Source organism: Ambystoma mexicanum, chromosome 2q (genome assembly GCF_040938575.1).
Source record: "Ambystoma mexicanum isolate Mex_15411 chromosome 2q, UKY_AmexF1_1, whole genome shotgun sequence".
Classification (NCBI taxonomy): Eukaryota; Metazoa; Chordata; class Amphibia; order Caudata; family Ambystomatidae; genus Ambystoma; species Ambystoma mexicanum.
Window position 1 is genome coordinate 43,758,074 of NC_090924.1, and position 26,223 is coordinate 43,784,296.

Genomic DNA, 26,223 nt, shown 5'->3' on the forward strand with positions numbered 1-26,223 from the left:
TGTGTGCTAGAAGCAGTGGTTGATGATACTTTGGCGCATGGCACGCCCCTCCTGTGCATCGCCTCCTCCATGTGGTGGCGCCCCTTCTGCACCCTCCTCATCCTCATCCTCATCGTCAGGTGGTTGCAGTTCTGCGTCAGGGGGCAGGGGCACATTCCGTCTGACGCACATATTGTGCAGCATGACACATGCCATGACGATCTTTGCCACCTTCTCATGGCCATACAGGAGTGCCCCACCAGACCTGCTGAGGCTTCGGAATCGTGCCTTCAGGAGGCCGAATGTCTGCTCTATGACCACACGAGTACGTGTATGTGCACGGTTGTAGTCCTCCTCGTGCTGGTTCTGCGGGTTCCGGACTGGCGTGAGGAGCCACCTCTTCAGGGGGTAGGCTGCATCACCTGTATGTAGGCGAGAATGTATGTGTCAGTCATGTTGTCTGATCAGGAACATGATGTCCCACCATGGCTGGCATGGAACTGTTACCTTGGCTCACTTCTACATGCACTAATTGATTCACACTATGCAACCAGTATATGCTCATTGCTGCCATGGCCTGTTTTGCATGCCATCACCCTATGTATGCAGAGGGGTTTTGTGCATTGTGAGTGGCCTTCCTCTGTATCCGTTCTCTGTGTTACTCACAGCCAGGTGGAGTATGCATCATCCCCCCTCCCTTTCAGCCAGGTGGAGTATGCATCATCCCCCCCCCCTTTCAGCCAGGTGGAGTATGCATCATCCCCCCCCCCTTTCAGCCAGGTGGAGTATGCATCATCCCCCCCCCCCTTTCAGCCAGGTGGAGTATGCACTGGTACGTCATTCCCATGCCCACTTCCATGACATCGCACTCACCGAGTAGCCAGGATCTTGGGCCTGCATGTCGCTCCATGTAGCGTGGTATTGTGGAGTTCCTCAGGACCATGGAATCATGGGTTGATCCGGGGAATCGGGCACAACAATGTGTGATGATCTTGTTGGAGTCACAGACCATTTGCACGTTGACAGAGTGGAACTGTTTCCGGTTGCGGTACGGTACCTCCATGGCACGTGGAACCACCAATTCCACATGGGTGCAGTCGATGGCACCAATGCAACCGGGTATGCTGGCTAGTGCATGGAAACCCACTTTGGTGTTTGCAATCTCCTGGGCAGTCCGTGGTAATGAGATGTGGTCGTCTGTGTGCTTGAGGAGGGCATCGAGCACTTGGATGAGTGTTCGTGAGAATAATGGTTGTGAAATGCCATGCAGGTGCCCCACTGTGTGCTGGTAGGTGCCTGTGGCCAGGAAGTGGAGTACAGCCACTACCTTCAGTAGGGGGGGGATGGCGGTTGGACTTTCTATCATGCTGACGATGTCGTTGTGTGTCATGTCTACGATGGCGGTGATGGTGTCCCTGTCCAAACGGTACAGGGTGTGGATCTGCTCAGCAGTGAGGTTGTTTGGATTGGCTCTGATGCGTGGGATTGGGGGCTGCCTGCGTGGTGGCACTGGCTGTGCTGGTGGGGCTTGCTGGGCCTGCCTTGCCCTCCTTCTCCTCCTGCGTCTCCTCTGTGCTGCCTGTTGTTGTTGTTGTTGCTGTTGCTGTTGTAGTAGCACATGCATTGCTATCAGGTCCTCCAGCCCCAACATTGCTAGTCGTATTGGCATCATTGTGGAGTGTGACTGGGTGTGGGTAGGGGTGGGGTGTGCTCTTTTTATACTCCCCTGAGTCTGTATTGCCTTCACCTGTGCTGTTTCTGTGCACCTGTGGCAGCTGCATTCACTTGAATTGGCCCTTTACGGTTGGTTCGCGATGGCGTTATTTGCACCATGGCGGTAAGGTACTTAGCGGCCTCATTGATGGCGTTAGGTGCATGTCCGCTTGGGTCGGCATTTGCGTGCCTTTCCGCCATGGCGCTAAGTACGGTGTGGGCGGTCGCGTGCGCGCACCCTTAGCGCTGTTTGCGGCAGCGTTAACTACGATGCCGCTATTGGCATCGTAGTTAACGGTCACGGGTCATGATCGTACCTGGCGGAAAACGATGGCGGTAAGCATTTACCGCCATCGTTTTTCGCTTAGCGCCAGGGTCGTAATGAGGCCCAATATATATACAAATACAACAAGTCTCAAGCGTTATATGCACGAAATGGGTAGTCCACCTAAAAGGGAAGGAAGACAGGCAGTGCGAAATAATGCTTAGACCCAGTTCGCCTTCAGAGGCACCTAACTAGATGGAAGTCCGAGCCCTGCGAAGAGTGGAGCCTTGTTCTCAAAAGTACCTGCACGCGCTGGTGCCAACGGGCAAAAGGAGAAGCTCTTCGAGGGGAATCAGGCAGTTCAGTTTAGTGCACAAAAGAAGAAGAACAAGTTCCGCGACTCAAGCGCAGCCTCCACAGTGGGCAGAAGCAAAGCGCGAGTACGGAAAAGGGTGCTGTTTGACACAGCGGGGAAAAGAAATGGGCTCCTGCAGGAGGGGGACCAGATCCTAGCTATGCTACTCACCGGTCCCCGATGCAAGCAGACCCAGGCTTCTCTGCGTCAGTTTCAGCAGCTGGCAGGTTCAGAAGAGCAGGGAACACCTCGTCGTCGTGTTGAGTAAAAAGACATCCCAATCGAAGAAACCCGCACAGTTTGTTACCACAGCAGGGCAACGGAGCGGCCGTGTGTATCTGAGCCAAATGTACACTACTCACTTCAGACCTGGGAACGCCAAGTGTACGAAGCGTGTGAGAGTGACAAGGACTCGAAATACTACACAGCCTGGCGGCGGTTACAGAGCAAGACTCCCGTGTAAGCTGGTCAGTCAGCTGGATGGCCCAGAGACGCTTCCGAAGGCTTACTGGCAGGAGATGGTGAAGATGCCGAGAATAGCTGTTCCCGCTATTCCAAGGGTCGAAGTACCAGTACAGGCCTTCTGGTTCGATCAAAGGTGAAAAGGGTTTCACAAGACGACAGCAGTGCAGAGGAGAAGTCCTTCAGCGGGTCACCAGCGATTCCTCGGTCCAGCCTCTTGGTTGCAGGATACTTGGCTCCTGTATTCCTTCGTTCGTGAGAACTCAGGAGATCGACATGGTAGTGGTGTTTCCAGCCCCCTCTTATCCACCGTTCCCTTCGCACCAAAACGGAGGGGACCCAATGGGAGATCCGCTCATCAACACTCACACCATTCGTGGACCAATCACGGACCACGGTGGTCCCAGGCATTCACACCACCCTAGACTCTCTGGCACCCAGGATGTGTATTGGGACCAGACATCCCAACCCACATCCTGGAGGCACACACAAGACATGTAGAAGCCTGCGAAAGCATCCGTGTTTCGCGGGAAAGTACATGCCCAAAGAAGGAAGGCCCCGGGTCGGCTCAACCTGGGGAAGGTGAAGGGAGCAAGACGGTCAGCGGAAAGGACAAAGGAGCCTTGTGGTCTGGCCATTTTGGGAGCCAGGCCACCATTTTGGGTTAAGCACGGAAAACGCGCTTAGAACACCAAAAGGAGCTCAAAACACAAGAAACGATCTCTGCCACCATTCCTGTCACTGAATCACTTGCACCGATCAGATACAATCCTAAACGAGTATCTAGGGCCTGTAGAAGGCTAGAGACCCAAGAGAGCTGTAACTTAGCTTACAGTGCCCTCTTGTGTCATGTTGCACGAAAGCCGCAACATGATAAAAGAAACTACGGGAAACAGCGTTCCCCGGTACTGACTGTCTTAAGGGCATGTCAGTTTCCCCATAAGAAAGGAGCGAAAGCCCAGAGGAGAACGGCAGAAGGCTGGGGAATGGTCAATGCCCTCTGGACATAGCCACAGTCTATGCTTCTGGAATCAAAGTTATAACACTTTTTTTTTAATCTACATTTTGACACTTTCCCAAAAAAATAAAACAAAGCCCAGATTTGCAGAATAATACTTTTGGGTCCTTGCCAATGTTGCTTGCACATGTTTGCTACACACCTGTCCAGCAATTTGGGCTGTAGCCTTGAGCAGAATGTATTTCCCTATTCAAGCCTCGATTTAAAAAATATTGGCACTCCCCCTACAATTTTGCTCCCTCTAGAGAAAAATGAACACCACAAAAGTAACATGCCATCCAAAAACCGTTCTTTTGCCGACCCTTAATGCAAACAAATACATGGATATCCTCTAACCTTGACAAGTTCACAAACTTCACAGCAATGTCTCCGAATTTTTGAGATGCTCGTGGACAACAAGGAAGAAATAACACCATATATTTGTTTTTTTCTGGACATATCCCATCCCACCCTCATCACAGCTCACTTTCCCAGGGATTGTTTCATTTATTTGACAAGTGTAACATTGTGTTTTTGAATATGTTTGCGGAACACGGATGTTATTCCCGTATCCATCATGGTGGCTGTTTCAAAACCCTTGACACATCTCACATTTCTCAATTCACCAATCAGCAATGCCCACAAATGATACACGGCTCCCTGATTAGTCGAGAGGTGTCTACAAACACAGAACCAGGAAGTGAGTCTGTGGACCAAACCAAGATATGCCTTACTTTTTGGGCATTTTTAAAAGAATCTTCATGTACAGATTAACACCAAATTTGAGAAAGGACACTTTAGGGACCAGGCTGCTTTTCCTCCAGCAGGTTTTGGGCAAATCCGTCCAGCAGTTTCTGCTGTACCTGGAGGCACATTTTTTCCCATTGATGTCTATCATGATATCAAAAGTCTTGGGACCCGTCTATAAAATTTCCCCCATGATGATAGTGCACCAAACTTTGCAAAGCAATTATTGTGTCTATGCTTTTTTTGCGAAGGTCCGTGTGGATTTGTCGAACGCCATCAAAGTAATAAGGTGACCAAAAACTGCTATTCCTTTGGGAAAAGAAACTAAACCATTGCTACATGTTCACTGTATACATTCATTTGTTAAAGCGGCATTATGGTTAAGATGCACTAACAAAGCCATGAAATTCAATGAATAAACTTTGGTAAAGGGATGTCATGGTTACAAGCAAAACCGAAAAACTCTTGAAATTCGCCAGCTATGGTATGCTAAGCAACCATAACCCATGCCTCTTCCGTGCACTGCAAAAACTAACACCCAGGACATGAAGGATGACATCAAAATGTTTTCAGTGAATTTCATGGGTTTTTGTTTGTGCAACTTAACTATAATGTCACTTTAACAGTGTTTTTTTCAGTGAATTTCATAGGTTTCTACTAGTGCCCCTTTAATCTGTTACAAATTCCTTATATGATACGCTCCCCCTTGAACCCAATATGGCAGATATGGAGTTTGTGGACAGAGCGGAAGTCTGCAGACTTTGGGCAGCATTTACAAGACTCAAAATCATATGATTTTGCCTCCACCAGGCCCCCACTCATGTCTACCACCACCCCCACCCCTCAGCCACCAGGGGCAGCCTCCACCAGGCCCCCACTCATGTCTCCCTGCACCCCCACCCCCCAGCAGTGCAGGGGCAGCCTCAACCAGGCCCCCACTTATGTCCCCCATTACCCCCACCCCCCAGCAGTGCAGGGGCAGCCTCCACCAGGCCCCCACTCATGTCCAACTCATGTCTCCCACCACCCCCACCCCCCAGCCACCAGGGGCAGCCTCCACTAGGCCCCCACTCATGTCTCCCATCACCCCCACCCCCCAGCAGTGCAGGGGCAGCCTCCACCAGGCCCCCACTCCTGTCTCCCTGCACCCTCACCCCCCAGCAGTGCAGGGGCAGCCTCCACCAGGGCCCCACCCATGTCTACCACCACCCCCACCCCCCAGCAGTGCAGGGGCAGCCTCCACCAGGCCCCCACTCCTGTCTCCCCGCACCCCCACCCCCCAGCCACCAGGGGAAGCCTCCACCAGGCCCCCACTCATGTCCCCTATTACCCCCACCCCCCAGCAGTGCAGGGGCAGCCTCTACCAGGCCCCCACTCATGTCTACCACCACCCCCACAACCCAGCCACCAGGGGCAGCCTCCACCAGGCCCCCACTCATGTCCCCTATTACCCCCACCCCCCAGCAGTGCAAGGGCAGCCTCCACCAGGCCCCCACTCATGTCTACCACCACCCCCACCCACCAGGGGCAGCCTCCACCAGGCCCCCACTCATGTCTCCCACCACCCCCACCCCCCAGCAGTGCAGGGGCAGCCTCCACCAGGCCCCCACTCATGTCCAACTCATGTTCCCCTGCACCCCCAACCCCCAGCACTGTGGGGCACCTGGCAGCAGGCCCCCACTCATGTCCAACTCATGTTCCCCTGCACCCCCACCCCCCAGCACTGTGGGGCACCTGCCAGCAGGCCCCCACTCATGTCCAACTCATGTTCCCCTGCACCCCCACCCCCAGCACTGTGGGGCACCTGCCAGCAGGCCCCCACTCATGTCCAACTCATGTTCCCCTGCACCCCCACCCCCCAGCACTGTGGGGCACCTGCCAGCAGGCCCCCACTCATGTCCAACTCATGTTCCCCAGCCAACATGTCATCACAATCTAGATCCCTGGTCCTTATGGTCAGCCTCCAAATGCAAAACACCCACCTGAGTATTGCATCCACCCACTCAGAAATGGCAATAACATGAAAGAACAGCAATTGCAAGTTTGGAAACTAACACATGTCCCTCACATACACCCAATGGGTGTCAGTGAATCACAAAACCCATATCATGATATGCATGAAACCAATGAGATGATACTACACATTGAACTTTGATCAAAAAATATGTATTAAAGGAAACATGAATTGAATCAAAAATAAACTAACAGAAATGGGAATGTAAAAAAAGTAAAAAGAAGCATGTCCATGAAAAAATGCAAAACCAAAAATCAGAATCCAAAGGAATGGTGTCCAAAGTCACAGTCCAGAAAAGAAAATCCAATGGGAAATTATAATTGAAAGCCATTGCTCCATGGGTAAATTGTAAAAAGAAAAGAAAATCAGACAGTGAACTATGTACAGGTGAACAAGCCAGGGTCCATTATCCCAACAAAAGAAATGAAACCTATCTAACAACACTACCTAATAAAAAATAACTATATACAAAAATGTGGCCCATTGTCCAAAAGGTCCAAAGAAAATGCAAAAACAAAGGAAACCTAACACTAACTACATAACTATTTACATGGGCAGCAGGCTAGTCCAACGGCTCACTGGATGTTGTCATGGGCCAGGGCATCATCGAACTCCTGTTCAATGGCTTGGAGGCGGGCATGTTCCCTGGCCCCGAGGTCTCGCAGGGATAAAGCAGTGTCCAGCTCCAACTCCCTGCGAATATCCTCAAGGCACTCAGCCCATCTCAGCGCCCTCCGCATGGAGTTCTCCGCCCTGACCATTGTGAGCCGTTCCTCCTCTGCCCGCTGCCGCTCCGCACCTATCTGCTGGCCCAACTGCTCCCACAGGGAAGCCACTCCCATTCCAGGGTTCTCCTGCCCTCTGGCCGATGCCTGCACCCCTGATGTTGATGGCCCCGAGCCATGATGCCTCCCACGTCGAGCCTACCGCTGCCTCCGATGCAACTGCCTGTGCCAGCACAACGGCATCCAGGCTGATGGTATCCACCGACACCGTCGTGCACGTGCTCTGCCCGATGATGCCGTCACATCGTCCATCTGCTGGGGTCCAGTTGCTGGTGTGTCCACCCCTGCTGGACCTCCGACTCCCGACTGTGGCAGGGATGGGATCCCCACCGTGCCGGCTGCATTGGTCGGGGCAGGTCCACAGGGGGCCCTGGTGGCATCTGGGCCGGAAGACGGCATGGAGAACGACTGGTGCATAGTCTCCACAGAGGAGGAGAGGGTCGCCAGATTGGCCGACACATGTAGGAAACCCCCGACCATGGCCATTCCCAACTGGGCCACGTCTGCACGGTGCTCCCCGGGATGACGTGCATGCTCCTCCCTGGAAGCACGCATCTCATCACGAATTGCACCTGTGCGCAACGCGACCCCAATCAGGACCTTCTCCATACGGCCAGGGGTCCCCTCGTCCGTAGGTGGAGGGGAGTCAGATGACATGGACATCCCCCCTACCTGCGGACGGGCCTGGGATGAGGCATCCCTGCTGGTGCATGGTGGTGCAGTCACAGTGTCAGGGACAGTGACATGCACAGGCCCCTCCACGGCGACCTGTGCTGCCTCCTGCCCCTGCCCCTGGACTGCAACACAGCAGGGATGCCCCCACCAGGCCCCATGTGCGCCTCAGTAGCGGCCTCCTCCTCCTCTGTGGAAACCACCAACCTGGATGGCTCCACCCCGTCTTCCGCCGTTGCAAGCCCCTGTGGGGGCTCACCCACCCCTTCTGCTGCAGCCGTGGGGGCATCCCCTCCGCTTTGCTCCACAGAGCCGTCTCCACCCTCTTCTTCACGTGGCGCTGTGTAGAGGGAGACATAGAACACAAGCATCAGGGTACTGTACAATGGTCCCCTAGACAGAAAGCAATAGCAGATGAGTGGCACTGTCAAAGATCACTTCCATCATGTCCCTCCACAACACATGGCTCAGTGCAGGTAAAACACATGCAGTAACAGGCATGGCACATGCTATGGACATTAACATACATGTCCAAGTGATTCTTGAAACATACACTGTTGTTTTGGAACTCACATGCATCATGGACCATGCCTATCACATGCACACACTTCACCCTAGTTTCATCCATCTGGCCTCGCACACCACAGACACAGTGGATACAAGGATGACTAGGCTGCATCAGTGAACCTGAACATTGCGACAGACATGTGTCATGCATCCCTGGCATTCACAAGTCACAGACACGCAGGTCAGACACACAGACATGGACAGCATACATGTAAATGGCATCAGCACCCATCCCTCACCCATGTCCAGGAACAGAGACTGGCATGCTTTCATGTGGCCATTCCGCATAGGGCAACCCATGTTGCATTTGAACACATGCACCAACCGTGTGGTTCACACATTACTGGTCTCACATGCATGACGTCCCTGCACACACACATGCATACATGGCCTATGTCACACATACAGGCAAGTATCAGACAACCAGCACACTGCGACATGCCCTGTCTCACACAGCAATGCTTGGCCACTTACCGCTCAACTCCAGACGGGTCTGCCTCTCAAGGATCTGGGCGTGGAGCGCTGGGCCTACGCGTTCCAGGACCCTCATCTGGATGGTACTCATGCGGCCCCGGCTCCCCTCCACGAGGCGCTGGGCCTTCAAGAGTGTCCTGGACCTGCAGTCATCCCAGCGCTTCTTGACATGTTGGTAGTCGCGGACTGCCACCCCCTCCGCGTTGATGGCAGTCACGATGTCCGTCCAGATCCGAGTCCGTCCTTCCTTGGCGCGCTTACTTCCGAAGAGGGCATCATACTGCCCCAGGACTTGCTCCACCAGGACACCAACTTCGGTGGCAGTGAAGCTGGTGCCCCTCTGCCTCTCTGGTCGGGGGTTGCCAGTGGTGCCAGATGTTGCAGTGCCCGACATGGCAACCCCAGAGCCAGGAGTGGGTGAGCAACTGAGTCCTGGGGCTGGGTTGTGGAGCGATGGTATCCCAGTCGGGAGTCTTCTGTTCCAGCAGGGGTGGACACAGCAAATGGACCCCTGCAGATGGCTGATGTGCAGGCACCAAATGGCAGGGCACGGTGGCAGCAGGCAGGCAGGCAGGCAGGCAGCAGCAGATGGCTCGTGGGAGGCTGCTGGGGACTCTGGGGGGCAGTAATTCGGCCTTTTGGGCAGGAGCGTGGTCTTCCATGTGCTTACGCGTGGCCAGCTTGATACGAAGTGATTTGGCACGTGAAAATCCTGCACGTCTGCGTGTAAATCGAGGAAAGGCCCTTAGCGCATATGCACGTCAGCACGCATATGCGATTTCATTGGACCAAAGGCCCTTAGCGCGTGAGCGCGTCTGTGACGTGAGGCGCGCGGGTGTTTCCCTCAGTGCACGTGATGACAGAGCACACGTGGATTTCCACCAATCACGTGTGGAACTTCCTGCGCACCCCAGAAATACACGTACCCCGGCCAATCGCGTGTACGCTCACTTCCCTCCGATTACACACGATGACACTCGGACGTGCAGTTTTACCACCTGTGCTCGCATATGCAATTTCATTGGCCCAAAGGCCACCATGCGCAGCTGTGACGTCACACGCATGGCCGTAGAGAATGGCGCGTGTAAAAATGAAGAGATACACGTCCGAGTGTCAAAGCGCGTAATTGGTGGAAATGGCCTCCTCGCGTATGCGCGTCTGTGACATGTGTATAAAAGGTACATGTAGAACGCCATTTCCTTGTACGTGCTTTTTGTGGAGAGCGAGTGGGTGAAATCTGTACTTCTTGTCGGTTCACACGCGATTTACTTCACGGCGTTTCCAGTTCGTACTCCCTGTTACCTCTGACAGCTTTTTCTCTTTTCATCTTTTTCCTGGGCCTGTTTCCTCAAACAGCGTTCCCTACTACTGTTGTCCTGTCTCCTCAGACAGCGTACAATTCTTCTTTTGGCGGGGGTGTTGCCAACGCGCACACGCGCATATTTTTCATGCTTTTGTTCCTGGCAGGCGGTGAGTCGCGTATGTATTTAACATCTGTGCTTGCCCCGTGTGTCGCGTACCCCTTCAGAGGTCATTCTAGGCTGCGTGTGACACGCATACGTTTATTCTTTTGTTCCTGGGTGCCACAGAGTAGTGCAGGTTTATTTTTCCACGCACGTGGTCTAGGAGGGGTTGCATGCACCTTACTTCGCTTTTTTGGGGTGCCTGTGCGTTGCGTGACCCGTCATCTTTCCCCAGGGGTGACATACAGCTTTGCTAGAGCACTAGGGTACGATTACCATCTGGTACCCAACCCCTTTGACCCCCAATTGCCCAGGACAATAGTTCACATCGACTCCAATACGCACAATAACATCAGTGCCATGGCTGGGAGGCGAACAGGCCGTAAGGGTGGCAAAGGTGGCCGAGCCCCAAGTGGTGGCCGTGGTGGATCCAGTAGGGGACGTGGCCGTGACTTGCAGGGTACCCCTAGCCCCCCATGTGTGGAGGAGCAGTCAGAGGGGGGTAGGGGTGCAGGGAGACAGGAGTGGGGGCCTGGTGGAGGGTGCCCTTGACTGCTGGGGGGTGGGGGTGGTGGGAGACATGAGTGGGGGCCTGGTGGATGCTGCCCCTGGTGGCTGGGGGGTGGGGGTGGTGGGAGACATGAGTGGGGGCCTGGTGGAGGCTGCCCTTGGTGGCTGGGGGTGGGGGTGGTGGGAGACATGAGTTGGACATGAGTGGGGGCCTGGTGGAGGGTGCCCCTGACTGCTGGGGGGTGGGGGGCGCTGGGAGACAGGAGTGGGGGCCTGGTGGAGGCTGCCCCTGGTGGCTGGGGGGTGGGGTGCTGGGAGACAGGAGTGGGGGCCTGGTGGAGGGTGCCCTTGACTGCTGGGGGATGGGGGTGCTGGGAGACATGCATTGTTGATCAGTAGTGCAAGGTGACATGTGGGTTGGCTGGGGGGCATGCCCATGGTGGATGGGCTGCCTGCGGGACATGAGCAGGGGTGCAGGGTAGTCCCCCGTCGTGTGGGCTGCCTGCAGGGGCCGTGGAGGTTGTAGAGCGAACACCTGGGAGGACCCACACGGCCAATTCACGTGTAGTACTCCCCAGAACCCCTGAAATACACGTACCCTGCTGAAATCGCGTCTGGTACTTCCCGCGCACCCCTGAAATACACGTACCCTGCTGAAATCGCGTGTGGAACTTCCCGCGCACCCCTGTAATACACGTACCCTACTCGCACGGGGCCAATCGAGTGTGGAAGTTCCTGCGCACCCCTGAAATACACGTACCCTGCTGAAATCGCATGTGGAACTTCCCACACACCCCTGAAATACACGTACCCTGCTGAAATCGCGTGTGGAACTTCCCGCGCACCCCTGGAATACACGTACCTTGCTCGCACGGGGCCAATCGCGTGTGGAACTTCCCGCGCACCCCTGAAATACACGTACCCTGATGAAATCACGTGTGGAACTTCCCGCGCACCCCTGAAATACACGTACCCTGCTGAAATCGCGTGTGGAACTTCCCGCGCACCCCCGAAATACACGTACCTTGCTGAAATTGCGTGTGGAACTTCCCGCGCACCCCTGAAATACACGTACCCTGCTCGCACGGGGCCAATCGCGTGTGATACTTCCCGCGCACCCCTGAAATACACGTACCCTGCTGGAATCGCGTGTGATACTTCCCGCGCACCCCTGAAATACACGTACTCTGCTGATTTTGCGTGTGATACTTCCTGCGCACCCCTGATGCACACGTACACAGGAAAATCGCGTGTGGAACTTCCCGCGAACCACTGAAATACACGTTCCCCGCTTGGCGTTTGCTGTTTGCCAGTGAACTGGTCCAAGGTTAGCGCAGCCCTTTGCGATTATTTGAGGATTTTGAAGGCTTTTCCTTGCGCGAGGGCGTTCATGGGGGCGTAACTGGCACTGCTGCAGGGTCGCTGCGCCACGCTGCGCCACGGCTGGTTTTGTATGCGAAAATCCATGAATACGCTGTGCGCGGAAATCGATTTTAGCGCACGCGGCTGGCGCAGACATTCGCACGGGCACGCTGTGCGCCAGTGCGCCAGTCGCGTGCCCCACTTTTGTGCAAATTTCTATGAATTACCCTGTTAACAAATAAATATTCAACTAAGACATATTTCTGTAATAGTGCCTTGATGCCCCCGGGCTGTGTGAGTGCTTTAAAAATGCAAAAAAATAATAATAATGTGAGTGAGAGAGTTAAAGCCCCTACTATTCCATGAGAGGAATATGGGTCCATTTCCCATATCCTAATCTCATTGATGTGAGAAATAAGCTCTGTCCGGGATCCACATTTCCAAATTTTTCCTCCCTCTCATATCACTAATCAGATACAATCACTGCAGATCCGAATTGTATAATCACCCAATTTACCCAGCTTACTCTTTTCAGTAAGATTATTCTTTGAATATCTGATGATTTTATATTATATAGTTGTGGGATCTTCTGTAGCTGCTCCAACATCCAAGAGCGATTCATGTAAGGACTCTCCTTCAATGTGACTTTCTCAATAATCTTGATACTCTCATCCAATCTATAATTCTTGAGGTCATTATTGCTTTGATTATATGGAGTATTGGGGTAGTTCTTTATATTATTTTTACACATGGCTAACCTTTCCATTTCACTGAGGTATATCTCTTTTTCACATGTTTTTAAAGATTAGGCTGCCTTACTTATTGGTATACCCAAGCATCTCACTTCATTTCCACCATCATTATCTTCCTCTATTTCCACCACTTCTATTTAATGGGGATTCCCTTTCAGCCATTTTTCAAGGCCACCCTCTTTGTTTGTGGGGTATTATTATTTATGCTTGACTTATTGAAGTTTTCATATAATCTCGAACCTATCTCCTACATCCATACATTCTAATATCTGTGGGGGGTGTTATAGCCGAGTTAAACTATTCCGTTTAGTGCACTTCTTCGTTCTGATTTTACCTGTATTTTTCTTAATTTAGCACCTTTGTTATTATTGTGTTTATGCCTAGTGCCTTTTTCTGATCCATGGGAGGGTTGTAGGCCATCTTCAAGGATAACATCATTTATTTCTATTCTCATGTTTTCAGGTTCATTAACCTCTAACATATCTTGCTTCATTACTTGGGTATTCATTTTCCCCGCTTCCTCATTGGCCAATAGGCCTAGCTCACTTAGTTTGCCCTTGCACTCCTCACTCCCATTTTGTTCTTTCCCTGTTTCTCTATTTATTTCCTCTATCATAACAACCAGGGCTCTTTTATTCTCTATAGTTGCTATCACCAAATTCTTAATCCCATCCTGTTCTTTCATTTATTTAGTACATACACCTAAAAGTATGTCTATAGTTGTAGCTAAAGCGTCAAACTTTTCACATACATTTAATGAGGTATTCAATATATTTCCTGTGTCGGAGTTGAATGAGTTTATGGTATCATTATTGCCTGATTTTCTCCCCAAGATTCATTTTCTCCATTACTTTCAATCTCATTTTGGGCATATTTCTCGAGGTCAGGTGTAGCTGATAAATCCATACTAATCACATTATCCATATTAATAATGTTTTCTATATTAGTCACTTCACACACTTTTTCTGGACCAGACCCCAATCCTATTCATTGTCTCCTAAAGTCTTGTACAAGGTTCAATAAAGAGTTATTATCAACCATAAAGCTATTTTCTGGGCCTAAGTGTTTATCATCTTCTTGGTGTTCGATAGGCTTATCCTTTTTGGTGAGAAAGTTTAGGATTTTTGGTTGCTCTAGAGCAGATTTAGCATTTATAGAGTAATTTATGTTATTAGACTGATTACCCTTCTTTCCTTTCCCCTTTTCCCCGACCTTTGTTACAGTTATAGTCTTGTTAGCTGTTTTATTATCTTTACATTTCTTTGTTTTCAGATTATGTGAGTGTAGTTTGAGTTACATATCGTAAACCCTATGAGAGCTTAGATATATATATATATAGAGTCACTTATGCGGAGATCAGGTCGGATCTCGGTACTATTACAAGTATACAAGTATGTCCAGAAAAACGTATCTTAAACAAAGAAATGTTTCTAGCAAAAATCTCCATATAAAGTTCACAGTGCAATTGTTTGTATTAAAAGAAAATATATTTGTCTTCACAGACGTATGACACGATTAGAATACTTGTGCAATGTAGGAAGAAATAGCATTTACGATTAATAACAATTTTCCTAAGTAAGCACTCATTCTATTTTGCCAGTAAAGTAACAATATGAAGTGCGTAGTGCCATTATCTGTATCTATGAATTATACGTTTATCTGCATAAGCGTATTGCAGAGTTAAAGTGCCTATGCAGTGTAAGTAAAAAATAAATACATTTACAATTTATACATTTCTTCCTATATATGCACTCGTTCAGTAAGTCAATTAATACTTAAAATATGTTATACTAGCAAAAACAATCTCCTTTATTTCTATAAAGATGTGTGTTTTGAGAAATATGGTATCCAGCAAAAAGGGGTAGAGTAAACAAGAAAGACTACCAAATGGTTCTAATCCGCTATCCCATTAAAAAATGGACTATCCAGCTAATAGGTAGCAATTATGAAATAACAGTATATATTAGGGGGAGAGAGACTTGCAGCCCCCTATCATTATAATTGTGCTTCTGGAGTGCTTGCAAAATACAAAATATGTTGCCTTATAGGCAAAGTAGTAAGATCGACAGGGCGAGGAACGCCTGACAGCTCAAAGAGCTGCATTAGTCCGACTCTCCTCCCCCACCCTGTCGAGGTCCACTACTGAAGGGCTGGTAAATGTTAACTTATTCAGTATCCAGTGAGGTCCTTCACAATTAAGGTGTAAAGTTCCACAATTGAGACAAGCACGTTAAGCCTGAAGAAAACATGTTTTAAGGAGATTGTCAGCCTGCAAATTTGAAAGCAGGGATAGTTATCTTTGCAAGACGATTTAGCGATAGCACGACCAGCGTCCAGCCAAACATCCCAAACAGCAGCTCCTCGCCTTTACTCTGTCGGGCTTCACGCAACAAGGATGCCTTGGTTGCAAAAATATATTCCGTCCAGCTGACATGTGAGAGAGTTTTGGGCTCCATAAAGGCGCACAAGTCCTCACGGCAAATGCATCTGCAAAATGAAATAGAATTAAATGCTCTGCTCTGGCGCTGCTTTTAAACCATGTATCCCAGTAAATGCATCCCAAACAGCAGCTCCTCGCCCTTTACTCCGTCGGGCATCACCATCATAATTTAGAGGGCCTGGAGAGGGGAACAGGCGTGGTGATACAGAAAAGGAGGATCAAGAGGAAGAAGAGGAGGAAGTGAAGGAAGTCCATATCACCAGTACTCAGAGTGAATCTGGGTGTGCCAATTTTTCATGACCATTGAAATGTCCCAAAGGCTCATGTAAGCAAGGTTCGATGCACTGAATGCAAAGTTGTACTCTGTCATGGGAAACCTGTCTTGTATTCCTCCGGGACTAATTCCATGAGGCGCCACGCCAAATCGACCCACCTGAATACTCTGAGAAAGGAAATACCTTTCTTAGGTAAGAGAAGGTTGACTTCCTCCACCCCGTCATCTTCATCTGCTCCTGTCACCACAAGCCATACAGAACACTTTTGAACTCTTACCTTTCGAGTGTCACAGTGCTATGCATATACTATGAATCACCAATCTGTAGGGCGAAGGAGTTTCAGACTGCTTTTGAGAATTATGTCAAGGAGCATGAGAAACACTGCCACCTACCTGATAAAGGTCTCCCAAAATCTTCCTCTTTCTACCTGCCTCTTCGTCCCTGTGGTTGGTGTCCCACCTCTTCATTCCCTCCCCTACCATGCCTCTCCTATCACAGATACAAAATTGAAAAAACAAAAAAAAAGTTCTTTTAGGAGCCACCTTTAAGAGCAAAAAAAGAGAAGTGAGAAAAAAGTCAGAGGCCCCTGTGCAGCCTGCATAGACCGTGGACAGCACAGTATTCAGCAGACATCTAAATAATTCAAGGCATGGGATAGTTGAAATCATTTTTATTGTTTTGCATTCAAAAAGGGTGGCTTTTAAAAGAACCATTTTTTCTGTTTTTGTCTTTCATTTTTTATTTTAATTTTTGGTTTTACAAACTGAAGTAAGACAATATTTCACTGAATTTAATTCTTTCTTCTCACTTTCACAAAAACTGCTTCAAAGCATTTAGAATTTTTTTTCCAGAAAAATCTGATTACACACGTCAGTTAGATGGACTTCATCTCGTTGAAAAACGTTGGCCCTATCAAATCTAATGTCCTCATTATGAAACAATGCCATGCCAACATCTCGAACAAAAGCACACACAGCTTTATTGATGTTGTGCTTTCTTTTTCCATTTGTGGACCAAATGAACTGGAACGCATCCACATCTGTATCTGGGCAATGCGTGAAAAAATTATTTTCAAATTAGGAAACATTTCCTTCAATTTACCCAATGTCTACTTCATTGCAAACTGCAATGTAATTCCAGTCACTTTCCCCATAATGTTCCTTCCACAATGAACAATAATAATGTCTGGATGTTTCAATTCAACCATATTTGCTCAAAATTGGAGCAAATAAACCAACTTCATGCATCACACTCCATACCAAAACACGTCCAATTCAGATAATCCAAGATTTTTGCTCAGCATACACCTTCAACCAATGGACCCAAGAGTCCCCCAAAATCCAAAAACTTTGCCTGCTGAAAGACATTTCCATAGCCATTTTCAATCCTCTCACAACTCCTACTAACAAAACACCTGCTACCCTCTCTTCCTCTATACCACACCCACGGAACCTGATTGGCTGATACTCCGATGTCTGCAGACATCACGACTGTCCATGGGATATGCAGTCCCCTTTCCATGCCAGGCAACCTTAAATACCCAGATGCAGCACGTGCTGTCCGCGGACCACCATGGTGTCCGTGGACAGATTGTCCAGTTAGAGGGAGTGCAGAGGTTAACACTTACTTTAAACATTTTATTGTACAATGGTGGCTCTTAAAAGAGCTGTTTTGTTCAGTTTTTATATTTTTTTGCTTCTATGATTTTTATTTCCTAAATCTACTTACAATTGTGTTCATATGCACTGTCCATCTTTTTCACATAAACTTTCTCAGTGCATTTTGAATATTTAAAAGAAGCATCTGATTCCCAAAATCAGTAAAATTCACTCCATCACTCTGAAAATTGTTTGCACCATCCAAATTGATGTTTTCATTTTCAAAAGATGCTATGCCTACACCATTCAAAAAAGCACATACACCTTTATTTACAAGGTGCCTACCTTGTTCTAGTTGTGCACAAAACACATTTGGGTAACTCCACAATTCCCTTCAATGTATTTCTGAAAGAAATCTTTGCACATTAAAATAGTTCCATTAAGCCTTGGAACATATCTATTAATGCAACCTGCAAATATATAGTGGAGTATCGTATGATATGATATGATATGGCAATTATAATGTACCTGTACACAAGTGTTTCTAGGCACGACTAGACAAGGAGGGGGAAACAAAAGGGAGGACAAAACAACGATGTTACTAGGCCTTGTTTCATTCAGATCAATCAAGAGCCGGGAAGGTGGGTGGGGAGAAGTCCGGGACAAAGGAGAAAAACAAGAGTGCAGCCAATGGGTGGCAAGTGCGGGTACTCAGAAGTGTAGCCACGGATGGCAAATAAGTGCAAGAGGTGTTACTGTAGGGTTACAAATACAGACCACAAGGATAGGGGAGCCAAGCAGGAGTACAGGATTGCAGCTGAACAGGCCAGGACCTAGGCCTGAATTCAGAAGATGACTAGGTGACCAGTGCATGGAACAGGCAGGCGATCAGCAAGGTAGAGGAAGAGAGAAAGCAGAAGTAAAGAGAAAGGTCTTGAGTTGCTTCCAAAACCGGAGATGGTTATGCTCAAGTTTCAGAGAGGCAGGGAGGCTGTTCCAGAGAGAGGCCCCAGCCAAAAGAAGATGTCTGCCCCCAACTCTTTGCTTGGAAAAGTGACTGATCCTCAGCGATTTGGAGGTGGAAGAGCAGCAAGCTCGAGAAAGTAGACATTTAGGAAGAGAGAGCTGGAGGTAGTGTGGTCCTAGGTACAGAAAGCCTTGTAGACAATGCAAAGGGTATTGAACTTGAACATTGCAGCCACTGGGAGCCAGTGAAGGGATTTCAGAGTTTTAAGGATACGATCACTGGGCTTGAGGCCAAGGACAAGACTTGTAGTCCTGTTCTGGATGAGTTGTAGAGGACGGAGAGTAGAGGCAGGAAGATTTAGGAAGAGGCTGTTGCAGTACTCCAGCCTAGAGAGGACCAGAGCTCTGCAGAGGATGAGCCTCTTGGGAAAAGTCAGGAAGGGAAGAATACCACTGGGGAGATGAATCTGGTAGTTTGACTTCTTAGAGATGTCAGAGATTTGAGGAGAGAAGGAGAGTGTAGAGTTGAAGATGAACCAAGGTTTTTAGCTTCACATTTAGGAGAAGTAAGAGGGCCCAGGGTGGGTGGCCAGAGAGTGAGAGGAAAGGATGGAGTCAGTGTTTCCAATGAGGAGGATATCAGTCTTACTGGCATTAAGATAGAGATCATTGGTGACACACCACTTCTGAATTGCAGAATTACATTCAGGAATGAGAGAAGAAGTAGAGTTGGCTGAGAGGAGCCTGAACGAGAGCTGAGTGGAAGTTGGAACATAGGGTGGTTATGCGATGGGAAAGAGGTGCCAGGTAGTGCTTGAAGAGCCAGATAGAAAGATTAGACCCCTGGGGAACACCACAGGTAGAGAGAGAGATAGAGGAGAGGAAGTACCTCAGTTGGACCTGGGAGGGTCGATCAGGCCAGCCAGGCAAGAGCCTGATCCATGATACCCAGGTTATCACGTAGTGAGTTGAGCAGAATGGCATAGTTGACCACATTGAAAGCAGAGGAAAGATTGAGGAGAACAAGGACAGAAGGAAGGTTACAATTGACGTTTGGGAGCAGTTCTTCATGGATGTTCATGAGAGTAGTTTCTGTGCTTCTGGTCGCTCTGATGCCAGGCTGATGGTCATGTATACAACCAAAAGATTCAGTGTGAAGGTTAAGCTGGGAGACGGCCAGCTTTTCCAACGTAGCCAAAACTTTTTTCCTCCACAGTGAACAACAATAATATCTGGGCATTGAATGTGAGCCATAGTCTTACAAAATGATAGTAAACTCACCCAGCTTAGCCCAGGCACAGTATATCACCAAACTTGCACTCCCTCCAAGCCATTAGTACCAGAAATGCCACACAACTCAGTGTACCTTTTAAAATTATTCATTCAAAAATCTCCCACATCCACACAGTAAGCTTTTTTTATAGCAATAGCCATATCCATCTTCCCTGAACACAACAATCAAAACACTGAATACCCTCTCTTCCTGTAAACCCCAAACAGAACACCTAATTGGCTAATCATCACAGTCCCCTTATCCATGCCAGGCATCTTTGAAAGACCCGGATGTGGCATGTGACATGCACATACTACCACAGTGTCCGTGGATGCCACAGCCACTCAAAGGAGTGGGGATAAATTAAACACAATGTAAGTTATTTAATCTTTATTGGTGGCTCTGAAAATAACCTATTTGTGTTTTTTGGGTTTGTAAACAAACACCTTTTTCCTTTGTTTTGCTTACAGGAACATTTTCAATGCATCCCTAAGATTGTAAAGGAAAATTGCATTTCAGACATCTGTGAAGTGAACTCTTGACAAAATAAATTCACACCATCAGAACTTATATTATTCTCAAAAGATGACATTACTGCAGCAAATAGAAAAGCAGATACAGCTTTATTGGTAAGCTCCCTTGATTCTTTCATTTGTGGACTGAACATGTTGATGGGACATTTCCATGTTTGCCTCTGATTTATTTCAGAAAAGAATAATCTAAGCAGCAGGAAACAGTTGCATTAGGCTTTTAAAAAAATCCTTAAGGGCAACATGCAACGACACTGGAGTCACACACCCCAAACTGTCATCTCCACAATGCGCAATCACAATGTCTGGACATTTAAAGTGAGCCATACTCTCACAGAATGTAACTTGCCCAGTTCAAGCCATAAACTGCATGCCACAAAAGTCTACTTCTGCCAATCAAATATTTCCAAGGATGCCATGATTTTCAGCATACACCTTAAAAGCCATAGCCATAGCCTTTGTCAGTGATCTCACAAAACTCATACTACCCTCTCTTCCTGTGCCCCACACCCAGCAAACCTTATTGGCTAATCCCTGCAATCCCATTTCCCTGCCAGGCATCCTCAAAAGACCTAGATGTGGCATGTACTGTCCAGAGACTGCCACAGTGTCCACGGACCCTGGAAAACATGGGCAGCCCTTCTACCCTTTCCACTTTCATGTTCTCAACACTCTCTCAATGGCTGCTTTCAAAGGTTCACATCCAACCAACAAACACAGCCAAAAACTCTACACGTATTCCTGTCATCTCTCTTCAACACTACAGATGTACACTTGAACTCTCAGAGTACATATCTCCAGTTAATGAAAGACATCTGCATCAGAAACTACTGTGCAACTGTCTTAGTTTTCTATTTCCAGATTCAATAAGATCTGCATACAACAAAACATAGTACACGTATGCTTACATTTAATCAAATGTGTTTTCTTCAACTCCTTCACAAATATATATATATATATATATATATATATATATATATATATATATATATATATATATATATATATATATATATATGCTTTTTGGTTGCTGACTTCTTGTTCAGACAAGATGAGTTGCACTCTCCATAACGGATGTAATGAAAAATCCGGATATGAATGGCATCAAAAATAACTTCTTCCTTTATTCGTGTTATGGACGGAAAAAAACACAGCAAACACATAACTTAAAAACCATCAAAATATGGCATTCCCATAGTGCAGCAAATAATTTGCTAAGGCATTTACCGTTTCACGGCAAACTCCCCGCTTGTTCACAACAAAATGCCTCATTTACCAAATGTTCATTAAAAATCATCCAGCGACTGGTGGAAATAAAAGTGGGAAGAGGACTTTTTTTCTCTTGCTTAACTTTTCTATGCAAAACCTGCCATACATCTTTGACTAGTTGCTTGTATAAAACATTAATTAATTATTTCATTTGAGATAAATCCTACAAATAGGTGTTTACACCATACAAGCTCAAAAAATGCCCTTTGAACCAATTTAGTATGGTGCAACCTGTTGCCTATTGAATTTGCCAAAATGAACTGTCACATCATTGGTTCCTTGTTACTGACACTCTACTTAACCTCACTTACAAACAATCTCTGAGCAACAAGTGAAATGGATATATATGCAAAATACATGGGTAGCTGACAAAGAGCATGTTTGTTCTACATATGCTAAATTCAATGAACAAAAAGATTTCTAATGTTACGCCAGCCCTGGCCCAATGGAGCTCTAAAAGTGCACCTAATCACTTTTGCAACAGAGAAGTTGAAAGCTTATTCATTAGAGGAGTGCTTAGTATATTAGGCAGCATGTTATTCAATCTAATCAACAATACAGAATGCAGCCATTTATAAAGTGCAAAGTGTATTATCAGCATTATTCAATCTCATGAGCAATACGTGATACCACACTTTTTTCGAAAGTGCATAGTGCGTTTAGCAGCATGGTACATTCGCAACAGACTTCCCCTATTGTTGTTTGTACAAGGGGATATCTATGGCATGTCTTACATATTCATTAGTTCAATACTGAATGTATGATCCAACTATCTTATAAAGTGTATAATGCAATAAAAGCACAATAAATTAGTATAAAGTGCACAGTGCAATAGCCACCCCATACATTGGTGGCATACCTCCTTTCTTATTCAGTGTGCAATACTGGATGTCAGATCCTGCTGTCTCTAAAGTGCATAGTGCAATAGCAGCATAATACATAAATATAAAGTGCATAATGCAATAGCAGCATCATATATTTGCGGAGAACCGCCTCTGTTATTCAACATGCCACAAATTCTCTATAAGGTGCCTAGTGCATTGATCGCCATTTCAACCATGCAATTATCGTATGCACATAATAGATTAATTTTAAAAAAAATGATCATCCCATTCTCACGGCATTTGTCCAAGTTGAATGTTGGGCAATTTCATCCACTTTCCACTTTAAACCAAACTGTTCACACTCGCTTTTACTTGTACAATTCACATCTTTGTACAAGGTGCAAAAAAACAACCACCAAATACAAACCAAATTAAAACCAAAGAGTCATTGCAGATCATAATATTTCCAGTGAGATGTATATCTAGAAATCTAAAAATTCCCCCATAACATAAGAGCCAAGGGGACCTGAGAGGTGGGGATGTATGCACCGACCAACCCTGGGTAAGAATCATGTCATTGCCCCAAAAATGTATAGTTATTTGTCAATGTTGTGACCATTTGGTCGTTTGCTCTCAAAGTTAAGAATGCAACTAGTTTCCTTTTGTTCAGAAAATGCTCTCTGTCTCCTCCCCATGGTCCAATTTCAATTTTGGAGATTCCAAAGAAACCAAAACTTTCCATGCTTTTGTTATGGCATTCAGCAAAAAGTTTAGCCATGGGGTATTTGACATCACTTTATAAAAAGGCTCATACATGTGTGAATTTGGATTTTTAGTTTGCACTTTGTGCTCCCGTTGTACCATTTTTGAGAGGTACATATGAGGACATATACCACATACTCTGTTTCACATGTAATTTTCTCCAGTATGGGAATAATGTGCCCTTTAGTGGGATGTTTGAATGTTCCACAATTCTTAGCATATTTGCAAAGTTTGTATCGTATGAATTTGATTTGGGAGCCAACTTGCTTGATTGCTGTCTTCTTCTTTGGTCATGAAACTCTGAACTAATGTGTCTTTGAGAGATCTATTTCTTCTGAGACTCATCTCTGGGTTGTTCTTTAGACTATTGAACAGATCTTGGTCTGTCAAAAAAATCTTCCAGTGTTTTTGTAAAATCTGTCTGATTGTTGGTGCTTGGATATCAAACATTAAAATAAGACGTGTCCTGTCTTTCTCTGCTTCCAACTTTTCCTTTTAACAGGATCCTGACAGGAGGCTCTGTGTGTTTAATTGTCTTGCTTTAAGATATGCCCCTTCAACTACTTTTTTTGGATACATTTGACTTCTGAAACCTTCAGGCGTTAATCTGCTCTCCGGATCATAACTCTCTAATGGTCTGTTATTGCGTCTCAACTTTCCAAACTCTCCATATGGAACACTCCATATTAGATTTTTGGGATGTCCACTTGTGACATGCAAAGGTGTATTTCAACCAGTAGTTTTTCTGTGTAGTTCGTAGGTTATTTTCTCATTAACAATTCTTATGTTGACATCCAAAAAAGTAATTAGTGTCCGACTATGTGTTTCAGTGAATCTTACGTTATTTGTATTTAGATACAATCGCTTGACAAACTCCAGCCAACCCTTTTCTGTTCCCTTCCAGATTATAAACAGGTTGTCTATGTATCTTAGCCATAGCACCACATTGTTTGATTGTTCTTGATTGCAGTCTGCCCACACCTCCAATTCCTCCCAAGCTCCCATTGTATAGTTGGCATACGAGGGGCACAAAGGTTGTGCCCTTAGCAATTCCCTGCACTTGTTTAAAATATTCGTTATTTAAAAGGAAAATATTATTGTCAAACAAAGAGCAATCATGTCCAGCACCATTTTTGTATGTTTGAGATAATTGAGGGATTTGGTGTTCAGATAATGCTGGCAGGCCTGTTTCCCATACTCATTCCCAATGGAGGTATAGAGTGATACAGTGTCCATAATCGTCATCAAATACTCCTTTTCCCATGGTATGTCTTCAATATGGGACAGAAAATTTGTGGTGTCTTTTACACATGATGGAAGTACCGAAACAAAAGGAAAAAACACTTAATCTATGTAATTCGACATATTTTCCAATGCTGAAACTATTAGACACACTAGAGAGGCAATAGGTCTCCCTGCTGGTTTTTTTATATTTCTATGAACTTTCGGGAGAAAGTAAATTGTGGGTGTGATCGAGTTAGTAGTCAGCAAGAACTTGCAGGTCTCTTCTGTTAGTATGGCTTTTTGCCCCCATTTGGCAAGAAACAATTTCACCTTGTTCTCTAGTTCTTTAACAGGATTGGTGTTGATCCTTGCATAACATTTCTGATCATTGAGCTGTTTATACGCTTCCTTTATATAATCAGTTTTATTCTGTACTACTATATTTTTTCCTTTATCAGAAGGTTTAATAATGCAGTTCTTCAGCTCATGTAATTATTTAAACGCTTGCCTGTCTTGAGCTGACATATGCCCCTAGGTGTTTTTTTGGCTTTCTTGCGCATGCTTTTCAGGTCCTCAATCACCAGACTTTGAAATGCCTCAATAATGCTCCCAATGTTAGTTGTGGGATTAAATTTAGACTTCTGCTTCATTTTCTTTCTGCCGTCCAATTTGTTATGATATTACGTTCAGCAAGATCATTGGGTCCTTGTTCCATACCCACATCTGTACCTTTTTCTAATTCCATCAAGTCTGATAGTACACCCAGTTCCTTTATTGTGATTTGTTCTTCCTGTTTCTTCTTGTCTATATATATAGATCAAAAACAGCAAGTATCCTCCAGCTGTTCATTGTGTGGAAAAACATGGTAGTGATGTAACATTAATGACATTTTTTGCATTAGCACATATACCAATTCATAAAAGGAAAGGTAACAGAGAACGCAAATTGTGCAAACTTGAGTCCAAATTGATAATAATGTTGAATACCAAAAAGCCAGAGGGTCACAATACTGGGGAAGAACTAGACATACATCTGGTAGATGATTAGAGGTTCTATGACCAGTAATACTATATAAAATGCATCCTTTTTGTGATTAGAGAAGGATATCTATGAAATGGTCATTAAGAACATTGGTCTAGACTATTAGAATCGCATTGTAAATTCATAACAATTATTAAGTTGTTTGGTAGCACGGTGTCACTTTAGGAGGTATAGTAGAAGATTGTAACATAGAGTATGATCTTTGGATCTACTTTTTGAAATGTAATTTTAGATGGCATAATGAGCTAACTTCAATAGTTGTACTGTAATATGCACATGTCACTTTAAACATGATTGCTAGGTAGCCTGCTAAGGTGATATTGTGATATTGTAGGAGACGTGTCTTAAATAAGTGTGATGAAGTATTTTATTTCCATTAATGCACACAAGCACTTTTGATGTTAAAGCAGAACACTGAAGTACGACTTTAACAAGTTAATTTGAGCAAATGTAATGATATGTACTTTATTATACATATTTCACTTTAAAGAGAAGGACAATTGAGCCCACTTGAGCGGGATTTTGATATTGAGGTTCACATTTTTGTAACAGAGGTGATGGAGTATTATATAGCCATCATGACATGTATACAGTACAGCATCTGTCACTTTAAATATTTTTTCCCCACTTGGGTGAGATTGAAATAAAGTGTTAATGGTTTTCAGTGTTTGAATTGGGTGCCGCTGCACCGTAGTTTAGTTTTCATGGTAAAATAGAGTTAAACACTCAGTACACACAGTACTACACTATAGTGATTTAAAAAAATATCCGATTTACAGGTCGAGTGAACCAATACACCACTACTACATAGTACAATTACATTTTCTCAAGTGGGAGCCTCAATTGGTAATGGTGTGTTAGAACAGAGAGTTATGAGCTCTTTTGTATATTTTTATCAATTTGG